This window comes from Ursus americanus, chromosome 12 (genome assembly GCF_024610735.1).
Source record: "Ursus americanus isolate L20-20 chromosome 12, mUrsAme1.1.p, whole genome shotgun sequence".
In the NCBI taxonomy this organism is placed as follows: Eukaryota; Metazoa; Chordata; class Mammalia; order Carnivora; family Ursidae; genus Ursus; species Ursus americanus.
Genome location: NC_142138.1, coordinates 29,502,888 through 29,516,447, shown reverse-complemented (window position 1 = coordinate 29,516,447; position 13,560 = coordinate 29,502,888). Strand labels below are relative to the sequence as shown.

General features: G+C 39.2%; 1 protein-coding gene across 6 annotated transcripts in view; it reads left to right on the top strand.

Moving 5' to 3' along the window:
- Window positions 1-13,560, top strand: part of SLC44A5 (solute carrier family 44 member 5) — a 382,764-nt gene that overhangs the window by 314,370 nt on the left and 54,834 nt on the right. The gene's annotated exons all lie outside the window — the stretch shown is intronic.

The following is a 13,560-nucleotide window of genomic DNA, read 5'->3' as shown; positions in this document are numbered from 1 at the left end:
TCCTTCCACTTTCTGTACTTACCTCTTACATAATCAAATGTGTTACGAAGTTCAGTTCCGAAACTTTAACAGAACCTTTCATGTTCTACTCGTAGTTTGATTCTAGAAGTTGGAAACAAACTTTTACTTTGTTATAGCTTTGTAAACTTTATTCAATCCCAGGGCATTCCATTTTCATGTCTTCTAGGTCACTGATATCAATGTCAAATCTTATGCTTTATTATGGCTTAGTATCATCCCACATTTTAGTTTGCTTCAACATAGGGCATTAACATTTTAATTATATTTTGTTTGCCAACAAGGTTTTTTTCTTTAAACGTTTTTTTAATTGGCCTGTAGTTGACTTTTAATATCACCTCATATGTAATGTAGTATGTAATTATATATAATGTTGATTTACAATGTTTCAGGTGTACAACATAGTAATTGAACAACTGTATACATACATTTCAATATGCTCGCCATGTCAGGGGTAGTTACCATCTGTCATCACAGAAAGTTATTGCATTATTATTGACTATATTCCCTATGTTGTCCTTCTCATCCCTGTGACCTATTGATTTTATAATTGGAAGTGAGTACCTTTTAATCTGCATCCACCTATTTTGCCTGTCTCTCTGCCCCTGCCCCTCCGGCAACCACCAGTTTATTCTATTTATGATTCTGTTTCTCTTTTGTTATTGTATTCATTTGTTCACTTGTTTTGTGGCATATAAGCATAATGGAACATTAGCCATAAAAAAGAATGAAATCTTGCCATTTGCAACAACATGGATGGACTTAGAAGGTATTATGCTAAGTTTTTTGTGAATAGCCTTTATCAGGACCACAAGTTTTTCTACCTAATCACCCCATTTTTTTCAGAGGCCCTTTTCTCTGAGCCTTTGTCCTTTTGTTTCACTCAGGACCGGGTAAATTTTAGATCTACTGCATAGCTTTAATTTTGGGACTTGTCTACCCCATTAGATTGGATCCTGATTCCAGAGTTGTCCAATTTAGCAAACAAAAACACAATGCCCACTTAAATTTTAATTTCAGATAAACAACAGACACTTTTTAAAGTATGTGCATGTCCCATGTACTGTTTCCTGTTTGCCAATTTGTTTTCCTTGCTGACACCCTTGTTTTGATGGAGAACATTCTCAATGATTTTCCTAAGAAAAGGAAGCACAGCAAGTAATTTCCTGAGTCCCTAGAAATACTTTTCTTCTCTCTCTTTATAGTTGATTGATGGCCTACTGATAGATGTGTACCTTGAAAGACATTTTTTGTCAGGAATTTGAAGCCATTATTTCGTTGTTTTTGGCATCCAGTGTGGCTAATGTCAGTCTGATTCACATACTTTGCAGTGACTTTTTTTCTTTTGGAAAAGGCATTTAAAATCATTTCTTTATTCTTAGTGTTTTGAAATCTCACAATGAGACATAGGTCTTTTTCTCTTCTTTTTTTTTTTTAAATAAAGATTTTATTTGACAGAGAGACACAACGAGAGAGGGAACACAAGCAGGGGGAGTGGGAGGGGGAGAAGCAGGCTTTCCCCTGAGCAGGGAGCTTGATGTGGGGCTCGATCTCAGGACCCCAGGATCATGACCTGAGCCGAAGGCAGACCCTTAACAACTGAGCCACCCAGGCACCTCAGGTCTTTTTCTCTTCTTAAATTCTTTTTGTTCAGTCCTGAGTCCTTTAATTTTGAAAAAACTAGGATTCTTATTAGCCCTGGAAAATTTTCTTCAGTTATTTCTTTGCTGTTTTTATTCTTCCCATTTATTGATTGTCTCTTTGGAATTCTGTTTTTCATACCTTGGACTTCCTGGATTCATTTTTTTTTTTTTTTTTTTTTAGTTTCACATTTTTATTTAAATTCCAGTTGGTTAACATACAATGTAATGTTAGTTTCAGGTATAGAATTTGGTGATTCATCACTTCCTATATACTCAGTGCTGCTCACAACCAGTGCCCATTTAACCCATCTACCCCACCCAACCTCCTCTCCAGCAACCCTCAGTTTGTTCTCTATAGTTAAGAGTCTGTTTTATGGGTTATCTCTCTTTTTCCCTTTATGTTCATATGTTTTGTTTCTTAAATTCCACGTAGGAGTGAACTCATACAGTGTTTTTCTTTCTCTTACTGAATTATTTCACTTAGGATAATACTCTCTAGTTTCATCCACTTTGTTGCAAATGGCAAGATTTCATTATTTTTAATGGCTGAGTAATATTCCTGTGTGTGTGTGTGTGTGTATACACACACCCCAAATATTCTTTATCCATTCATCAGTTGATGGACATTTGGGCTCTTTCCATAACTTGGCTATTGTTGATAATGCTGCTATAAACATCAGGGTGCATGAATCCCTTCAAATGAGTATTTTTGCATCTTTTGGGTGAATACCTAGTAGTACAATTGCTGGGACATAGACTAGCTCTATTTTTAACTTTTGGAGGGACCTCCATACTCTTTTCCAGAGTGACTGCACCAGAGTGTATTCCCACCAACAGTGAAGAGGGTTCCCCTTTTCTCCACATTCTTGCTAACACCTGTTATTTCCTGTATTGTTATTTTTAGCCATTCTGACAGGTCTGAGGTGATATCTCACTGTAGTTCTGATTTGCATTTTTCTGATAATCAGTGATGTTGAGCATCTTTCATGTGTCTGTTGGCCATCTGGAAGTCTTCTTTGGAAAAATGTCTATTTGTGTCTTCAGCCCTTTTTTTAATTGGGTTACTTATTTTCTGAGTGTTGAGTTTGATAAGTTCTTTTTAGATTTTTGGATACCAACACTTTATCAGATATGTCATTTGCTAATATCTTCCCCCATTCCATAGATTGCCTTATAGTCGTTGTTGATTGTTTCCTTCACTGTGCAGAAGCTTTTTATCTTGATAAAGTCCCATTTTTGGGACTGATAAAGTTGATTTTTGCTTTCGTTTCCCTTGCCTCCGGTGATGTGTCTAGTAAAAAGCTGCTACAACTGATGTCAGAGGTCATCATCAAAGAGGAGTTTGATGGTTTCCTGTCTCACATTTAGGTCTTTAATCCATTTTTATTTTTGTATATGGTGTAGGAAAGTGGTCCAGTAAACAGGATTGCTTGTCTTTCCTAAACACTCAAAGAGTCCCCTTTAATATTTTTTGTAGGGCTGGTTTAGTGGTCATGAATTCCTTTAATTTTTGTTTGGGAAATTCTTTATCTCTCCTTCTATTCTGAATGTTTGCCTTGCTGGATAGAGTATTCTTGGTTGCAGGTTTTTTTCTTTCAGTATTTTGACTATATCATGCCACCCTCTTCAGGCCTACAGAATTTCTGCTGAAAAATCAGCTGATAGCCTTACGGGATTTCCCTCGTAATCACCTGTTTTCTTTTGCTGCTTTTAAAATTCTCTCCTTATCACTGCTTTTTGCCATTTTAATTACTATGTGTCTTGGTGTGGACCTTCCTGGGTTGATTTTGTTGGGGGTTCTCTGTGTGTCTTGGATCTGGATTTCTGTTTCCTTCCCCAGATTTGGGAAGTTTTCACCTATTATTTCTTCAAATAAGTTTTCTACTCCCTTTTTTCTCTCTTCTCTTTCTAGGATCTGTACAATGTGAATGCAAGCACTTGATGGTGTCACTGAGGTCCCTAAGTCTATCTTCTTTTTTTATTTTATTTTATTTTATTTTATTTTATTTTATTTTATTTTATTGAAGATTTTATTTATTTGAGAGTGAGAGAGCACAAGAGGGGAGGGTCAGAGGGAGAAGCAGACTCCCCGCCAAGCAGGGAACCGGATGCGGGACCCGATCCTAGGACTCTAGGATCATGACCTGAGGCGAAGGCAGTCGCTTAACAAACTGAGCCACCCAGGCACCCCCTAAGTCTATTCTCATTTTGTATTATTTTTTTCTCTCTCCTGTTCAGGTTGATTGGTTTCCATTATTCTGTCCTCCAGATCATTAATCTGTTTCTCTGCTTCCTCTAGTCCACTATTTATTCCATTTAGTGTATTTTTAATTTTCGTTATTATTTCTTCATCTCCGATTGGTTCTTTTTCGTGTTTTCTGTCTGTTAAGGGTCTCATTGAGGTCCTCCACTCTTTTCTCAAGTCCACTGAGTTTTTTTGTGACCATTGCTTTAAATTCTCTATCAGGTATATATATTACTTCATTACATTTAGTGCTCTTTCTGTAATTTTGTCCTGTTCTTTTATTTGGAACAAAGTCCTCTGTCTCCTCATTTTGTAAATCTGTGTCTGTTTTTATGTGTTAGGAAAATCAGCTACACTTCCTGCTCTTGAAACTAATGGCCTTATAAAGAGGAGGTCCTGCAGTGTCCTGCAGTGCAATGTTCCCTGTTTACCAGAACCTGGCACTTTAGGAATGTCTCTTATGTATGTTGTGTGTGCCCTGCTGTGGTGGCTGAGTTGTATTTACCAATAGTCCAGTTGTATGCAATGGCTCTCTTTCCTTGTGGGCAGCATTTGTTCCCTATGTTAGTGGACAGTCTGCAGCCACCTTGCACTTGAGTTGAGTCAGACTAAATGTTTGCCAGAGATGCAGTAGCATTGAACTGCAGGATTGTTTGTCCCCAGCCCACCTTTGTGGCCAAATTCGATCTGCTGTGTGTGGTTATCACCTCGTCTCCCCTGGGCAGGAGTCACTCTGGAGTTGTGCTGGCCTCTCTCAGTGCTGCTTGTGCACTGCCAGGCTCATGGTAGTACTTTGGATGGCCTCTCCAGGGTTGTATTAGAGGGGGCAGGTCCGCAGGAGAACACAGGGGTGAGGTGCCCTAGGTCAGGAAGCTCTGCTCAGGTCTGCTTGGGAGGGGCCTATAATGGAGGCTTGTCTATGGAGGGCCATGTCTATTGGAGAATGCGGGGGCAGGGTACAGTGTTAGCAAGTGAGATATCAAGTGTTGGCACTGTGTTGGTCCCCACAGGTGTTCCTGTGTCTAAGCTGGGGGGCAGGGTGGGGGGGAAATGACACCTGTCAGCTCTTTTGTTCTTGGAGATATCTCCCCCAAATCCCTGCCCCTCCAGCCTTCATTCTGAGATAGTAAACAAATCTCCATCCTCTACAAGCCAGGTGTTTTTCAAACTGCTGCCTCTATGCTGTATCTTAGTGGGGCTGTTTCTTGCACTATCTTTTTAAGGGTGGGGACTTGGTATCCTCCTGTCCTCCAGGCTCTCCCAGCTCTTCTAGAGTCCAGCCTGCTGACTTTTAAAGTTCTAGGCACTAAGCCCCGGTGATTGTAAAGGCTCACAATTCGGCCCCTCTGGTTTTCGAAGCCAAATGTTATGGGGGTTTATTTTCCCCATGCAGGTTCTCCATGTGTGGTGTGCCTGGTGTGAGGGTGTGTTTCTTTTCCCTCTCTGTACTTGCATTGTCCCTCCTGGGGACAATCCTGTGGGTCTGTTTAACTCCTGTCTGTGCCTCTGCCCTTCCTACCCTCTTCAACGTGGCCTCTTCTCTATGTTTAGCTGCGGAGAATCTGTTCTGTCAGTCTTTGGGTCATTTTCTGGGTTATTTATACTGATGTGGGTGTTATCTAGTTGTATCCATGGGATGAGGTGAGCTTAGGGTCCTCCTACTCTTCTATCTTCTTCATATTTTTCATCTTTAAAAGCCCTCTTACCCTCTTATTATTCCTTTGTAATGTTATAGTATTTCTATTTTATGGACAGTCTGCTTGAATTATTTTGAAAATACTGGATATTTTTTAAAGGTCCATCCTATGCCCTAAATTATTGTGTTTCATCCAGCATCGGTTTTTGTTTACTTTAGTCTTTCTTTTCATATTCTGATTCTTCCTTACATTCCTGATTCTACTTGATTACCCATTATTATTAAAGACTGAACTAAGTCACTTGTATGAATTTGTCCCACAACTATGTTTGTAGGTCGGTTTTCCTGTGAGACCTCTGCCCTGTGTAGTGTGATGAGGCCATGTTTGCTGTCAGATTTCACTACCGCATGAACTGATGGGAAGCTGGCTGTCAGACATGTGCTTGCAAAATGCCCAATATGAAGGCTTGTAAGCCGGGGCACCAAATTCCATAAAAGCCTTTGCTAATCCCAGAAGGTTCATTCCACAAAGGAGGCCTCAGTTTTGCATGTTTTTCTTGGACATTGGAATCCCAAGTGCTGGGGTATGGGAAAAAGAGGTGTGTACTGTAGCTCTGTACGTAAACCTTCATTTAATCTTCTGTTCAGCCACATGTTTCACTTTCAACTCTGAATCCAGCATCTCATGATTTCTAACAGGCAAGTTGTATCTCACCCTTTCCCTACCCCTCTGTGGTACATTCATCACTCAACATATTCTCACATGCATTCCAGCTTCCAGAAATTGTTGAACTCTCATACAGTTGTGAACAGATCCTGTCTTTTCACCCTTAGATGGTGTGGTGAGGTATACTCCTTTTTCTACTTCTATTCTTTTATTTCGATGAGTCTTAGGGAAGAGGAGGAAAGGCTTAAGTGCATGGTACATCGTTTTGAACTAGTAGTTTGCAGTTGATTTTACTTTGTTGTTTCTTGATGGAAATACAGTTTAAGTTAAATAGTTACTCCCTCAGTCACTCCCACAAAATTGCTCAGTTGCAACCATCACCACCAATGCTGTACCTGAGGAATTTAAGGTTCATTGAAGTTTGTTCTTGTTTAAGATTTATTTGTTTTAGAGAAAGAGTACATGTGTGGGGGAAAGTGCAGAGGGAGAGCATGAAACCCAATGTGGGGTTCTATCCCAGAACCCTAAGTTGTGACACTGAGACGAAATCAAGAGTCGGACACTTAACCGACTGAGCTACCAGGGTGCCCCATGAGGTTCACTGAAGTTTAAGGATATCAGACAGACTGCGATTGAGTGATTATAGATTTGTACTGGGAAACTAAGGAGGATTCTAAGATTAAACAACAACAACTTACTCTGAAATTGTTCTCATTCATTCTGCAACATTTAATAAATATCTAGAATGGGCCAAGTACTAGGATAAGTGTTGGAAAAGTGGGATATAAAGGTGAAAAAGGTATAAACCTTACCCTTGACAATAGCATAATCTGGTGAATAACTTGAGTTTATGTAGCATTTTGCAGTTTATAAATCAATTTTAGCTATGGGGGACTCTTGACACTTAGTGATTTACCATTCACAGTTTTAACTACTCCCAAGGAACTCCAGTGATTCATGACATGAAATAATTTATTCATTTACATAGGTACAAATTCAAATCACATGTACTGCAAGACTGTGTAGATGATAGGGCTGTTTGAGTGGTGAAAGAGCAAAGTTGGCTCTTGCGGAATTGTGAAGTACCTGTGTGCATACTGTATATAAGTTGATGGCCATATTCTTGAGCCATCTGAACTTGATAGGATTACAAACATGAAATGTTTTTTTTTTTTTTCCCCATATCATTGCCTTTAACAAAGTTCTTGCAAGTCTGTCTTCTTCTCACTAACATCTCAGGTAGATTCTGTATTTTTCCAGACCCTTTCTATTGTTATAGAGCTTCGTGTAGTCCAATTTAAAATTTGAATCTCATTTCTTCCAATCCCCCAGCTCAAGTTTGAACTCTGCAAGGTTACTGAGAGAGGAAGAGAGTGCCTGGTTGTGTTGTTTCCCTTCTCTTCCCTCTCTTTTGGTTCTGGCTCTTTCTTTGTGGTGTGCGGGATGGAAGGAGGAGGAGTGCCTGGCCACTGCCCTAGTCCCCTGTGGTTGTTGCTCCTGCAGCTAAGACATGATTAACTAGGCATCAACACCCTCTTTGGGGGTAAGCATCCAAAAGTTGGCTCTCTCATGGTGTACAAAAAGAGATTCTCTGGGGGAAGTCCTTATTAAGTAGTCCTTTGATTTGAGAGATCAGCTTTGGCTTGCCCCCCTCCAAACCCCTTCAGCTCCATCCCTGGTGACTCACCTCCAGTCTCTTGGTGTCAGATGAGGTATCACCAGGGAAGTGCAAGCCCATTTACTTGATTCTATATCCTCCCATAAGAGGCTGCTTCAGGGCTCCACTCTTTCTGTGCCATTGGTTTTTCTAACCTTCTGTGGTCTCTTTGAGTTTCATTTCTCACTTCTAAAATGGGCACAGAAGGTCGATGAATAAGTCTGCCACAGAAGAGATGTACAATTGAAAATGAAATGCTGGTCCGCCCTTCCTATAGGTACCCTCAGTCTTTATGAGAAATTCTTTCAGAACCCTCTGCAATTTGGAATTGGGAAAAAAATTCACCCATTCAGGGTCTGGGAGAGGGTAGAAATGATGCAAGAATCTAGCCAGCATTTTTTTTTTTTTTTTTTTTTTTTTGTGGAGAGCTTGCTTTATTTTTACATTTGGATCCTACTTGGTGATTGAGTCAACAGTCTATTATACATTCTGCTATATATGTAGTCACATTAATTAATTGGGGACTTAACAAATGCTTGAATATTTAGGGCTGTATTTTCTCAAGGTGTGGTTTATAAATGACCTGTATTTAAATCTTCTGGGGAGGAAGAGGAGGGAAGATGGCAGAGAAGTAGGGGGCCCTTGTTTCATCTGGTCCCTTGAATTCAGCTAGATATCTATCAAATCATTCTGAACACCTGCAAACTCAACCTGAGATCTAAGAAAAGAATGGCTGCAATTCTACAAATAGAAAATTGGCCACTTTCTGCAAGAAGAAGCGTGGAGATGCAGAGAAGTGAATCAGAGGCGTTACATTGGAAGATAAACTGCAGGGAGAGGGAGACTCTGTGAACCGGCAACTGGAAAGTGATATAGCAGCAGAGCATAAAATCGGAACTTTTAGAAGTCTTTTCGGATGAGTGACATCTCTGCCTAAAGAGGTGTTCAGGTGGTGAAGTGGGGCAGAAAGTTAGGTAGGACAGTGTGATCTCAGGATCCTCAGGTTCTCAGAAAGAACAGGGGTACCTGAGTGCAGCAGAGTTCCCAAGCATTGGAGTGGGAAAGCCAGCTACAGTTAGCGAGCCCCACAGGGGCCTCTCCGCTAGGTGTTGCCATAAAGCTCAAAGTGCAGCACAGTCAGGTGGCTGCTCACCAGGCAGGGGCCCAGCAAGCAGCAAAACCACTGCGAGACCCTACTCTTTCCAGTGGGAGGAGCTGTGTGGGTACATACAGGATTGGGCAACAGCTCCTGGAGCAAGGGCCCAGAAAGCAGTGGGGCCATGGGGAGAACCCCCCACCCTCCCCTGGGAGGATGGGCGAGGGTGTGTACTGCAGGATTCTGTGGAGTTTGGCGCACACAAAAGTGATTGCCTACTTCTCCCTGAGGGTGCACTGAAGAGTGGGGGCCACAATCATTCAGCTCCGGGGCTGGAGATCAGGGTGCCACCATTTTTGTTTTTATTTTTTTTCATCCTCTAAAGTGGCATGAAAATCCTTCAGGGAACAGAAGCCACTTAGAGCAACCAGAAACAGCTTACACTGAGCCAGGCCCCCTGGCAAGAGGTGGTGCAAGTCCGCCCAGGCAAAGACACCTGAGAATCAGCACAGCAGGCTCCTCCCACAGAAGATCAGCAGGAACATCAGGCAAATACCAAGTTTATGGGTCACACAGAACTGAAGAACTTCTGCACTAGGGGAAAATAGTATATAGAATTTGAGGTTTTTTTCTCATGATTCTTTAGTCTTTCAATTTTAACTTTTTTCTTTTTTTCCTTTTTAACTAGCTTCTTTTATCAACTCTTTAAGTCTTTTTTTAATTTTCATTTTTACATTTATATTTGATAGGTATATTCTTCATTTTTGGTTTCCTTTCACTGTATTCAATTTTATTTTTGTATATATATATATGTTTTTCTTTCTTTACAATTTTGGGATCAAGTGTTTTCTAACAGACAAAAATATACCCAGAACCAAGTGTATCACCCTGTTCTGTCTACCTGTTTGATTATATTCTCTCTTGCCCTCCCCTTTTTTTCTTTTTTGGTTTCTGATCTCCTCTGATTTGCCTAGTGTATATTTTGCTGGGGTTGTGGTTGATATTTTTTTTAATTTCTTTTTTATTCTCTTGTTCATCTATTCTTCTCTGGACAAAATGACAGAAGGGAAAATTCCCAGCAAAAAAGAACAAGAGGTAGTAATCACTGTGAGAGACTTAATAAATATGGATATTGGTAAAATGTCAGAGCTAGAATTAAGAACAATGATTATAAAGATACTAGCTGGGCTTAAAAAAGCATAGAAGACACAAGAGAATCCCTTTTGGAGAAATAAAAAAACTAAGACCTAATCAGATTGAAATCAAAAAGGTTATTGCTGAGCTGCAATCAACAATGGAGGCTCTTACTGCTAGGATAGATGAGGCAGAAGAGAAAATAAGTGATATAGAAGACAAAATTACAGAGAATAAAGAAACTGAGCAAAAGAGAGAGAAACAATTACTGGACCATGAGGGGAGGATTCGAGGGATCAGTGATAATGTAAAGCAAAACAAGATTAGAATTATTGGGGTTCCAGAGGAAGAAGAAAGAGAGGGGCAGTAGTTTTTTGTTTGTTTGTTTGTTTGTTTTTGTTTTTGTTTTTTGAGCAAATTATAGCTGAGAACATCCCTAGTCTGGGGAAGGAAATAGGCATTCAAGTCCAGGAGGCACAGAGAATCTCCCTCAAAATCAATCAATATAGATCAACACCCCAACATATAATAATGCAGCTTGCAAATTTCAGAGATAAAGAGAAAATCCTGAAAGCATCTTGAGATAAGAGATCCTTAACCTACAAAGGTAGGAACATTAGATTGGCAGAAGACCTATCCACAGAGATCTGGCAGGCCAGAAAGGGCTGACATGACATATTCAGGGTACTAAATGAGAAAAACATGAAGCCAAGAATACTTTATCCAGCAAGGCTGTCATTCAGAATGGAAGGAGAGATAAAGAGCTTCTAGGACAAACAGAAACTAAAAGAATTTGTGATCATTAAACCAGCCCTGCAAGAAATATTAAAGGGGATCTTGTAAGCGAAGAGAGAGCCCAAAAGTAGCATTGACCAGAAAGGAACAAAGATGATACACAGAAACAGATGGACTTCACAGGTATATACAGAACATTCCATTCTAAAGCAACAGAATACATATTCTTCTTGAGTGCACATGGAACTTTCTCTAGAATAGATCACATACTGGGTCACAAATCAGGTCGCAACTGATACCAAAAGATTGAGATTATTCCCTGCATGTTTTCTGACCACAGGGCTTTGAAACTTGAACTCAATCACAAGAGGAAATTTGGAAGGAACTCAAATACTTGGAGGTTAAAGTGTATCCTATTAAAGAATGAATGGGTCAACCAGGAAATTAAAGAGGAATTTAAAAAATTCGTGGGAATAAATGAAAATGAGAACACAGCTGTTCAAAACTCTTGGGATGCAGCAAAGGCAGCCCTAAGATGAAAGTACATAGCAATACATCCTTTCTCAAGAAATTAGAAAAGTCTCAAATACACAAGCTAACCTTACACCTAAAGGAGCTGGATAAAGAATAGCAAATAGAGCCTAACCCAAGCAGGAGATGAGAAATAATGAAGATTAGAGCAGAAATCAATCAAACTGAAACCAAAAGAACAGTAGAACAGATCAACAAAACTAGAAGCTGGTTTTTTGAAAGAATTAATAAGATCGATAAACCCCTAGCCAGACTTATCAAAAAGAAAAAAGACCCAAATTAAGACATATCAAAAAGAAAAAAAACCCAAATTAATAAAATCATGAATGAAAGAGGAGAGATCATGACAAACACCAAAAAAACACAGGCAATTATAAGAACATATTATGAGCATCTGTATACCAACAAATTAGGCAATCTGGAAGAAATAGATGCATTCTTAGAGACGTATAAAGTACCAAAACTGAAACAGGAAGAAACAGAAAACCTGAACAGAAACATAACCAGCAAGGAAATTGAAGACTTAATAAAAAATCTCCCAAAAAACAAAAGTCCAGGACCGGAAGGCTTTCTGGGGAAATTCTACCAAACGTTTAAAGAAGAATTAATACCTATTCTTCTGAAGCTGTTTCAAAAAACAGAAATGGAAGGACAACTTCCAAACTCTATGAGGCCAGCATTACCTTGATCTCAAAACCAGACAAAGATCCCATCAAAAAGGAAAATTACAGACCAAAGCCCCTGATGAACATGGGTGTAAAAATTCTCACCAAGATATTAGCCAATAGGATCTAACAGTACATTAAAAGGATTATTCACCATGACCAAAGTGGGATTTATCCCTGGGCTGCAAGGGTGATTCAACATCTGCAAATCAATGTGATACACTACATTAATATTAACTAATACAGATTTTTGCAAATGACATAGTAGATAAGGGCTAGTATCCAAGATCTATAAAGAACTTATCAAACTCAACACCCAAAGAACAAATAATCCATCAAGAAATGGGCAGAAGACTGAACAGACACGTCTCCAAAGAAGACATACAAATGGCCAAGAGACACATGAAAAAATGCTCAACATCACTTGGCATCAGGGAAATCAAAACCACAATGAGATACCACCTCACACATACTGGGTCACAGTCAAATGGCTAAAATTAAGTCAGGAAACAACAAATGTTGGCTAGGATGCAGAGAAAGGGGGGTACCTTCTTACACTGTTGGTGTGAATGCATGCTGGTATAGTCAGTCTGGAAAACAGTATGGAAGTTCCTCAAGAAGTTAAAAATAGACCTACCCTAGACCCAGCAATCGCACTACTAGGTATTAAGCACAAGGGTACAAATGTAGTAATCTGAAGGGGCACGTTCACCCCAATGTTTATAGCAGCAATGTCCACAATAGCCAAACTATGGAAAGAGCTGAGATGTCCATTGACAGATAAAGAAGATGTGATATATATATATATATATATATATATATATATATATATATATATATATATATATATATATAAAATAGTGTATCCTATTAAAGAATGAATATATACACACATATATATATTTACACACATATATATACACACACATATATATTTACACACATATATATACACACACATATACACACACACATATATATATTTACACACACATATATATTTACACATATATACACACATATATACACACATATATATATACACACATATATATTTACACACATATATATACACACATATATATTTACACATATATATATATATATACACACACACATACACACACACACACATACTATGGATTATTACTCAGCCATAAGAAAGGATGAATACTTACCATTTACATGACATGGATGGAACTGGAGGGTGTTATGCTGAGTGAAATAAGTCAGAGAAAGACAATTATATGGTTTCACTCATGTGGAATATGAGAAACAACATAGAGGATCATAGGGGAAGGGAGGGAAAACTGAATGGGAAGTCATCAGAGAGGGAGAAAAACCTTGAGAGACTCTTAACTATAGGAAACAAACTGAGGGTTGTTGGAGGGAAGGAGAGTGGGGGGATGGGGTAACTGGGTGATAGGCATTAAGGAGGCCACGTGATATGATGAGCACTGGGTGTTACACGTACCTGATGAATTATTGAACTCTATATCTGAAACTAATGATGAACTATATGTTGGCTAATTG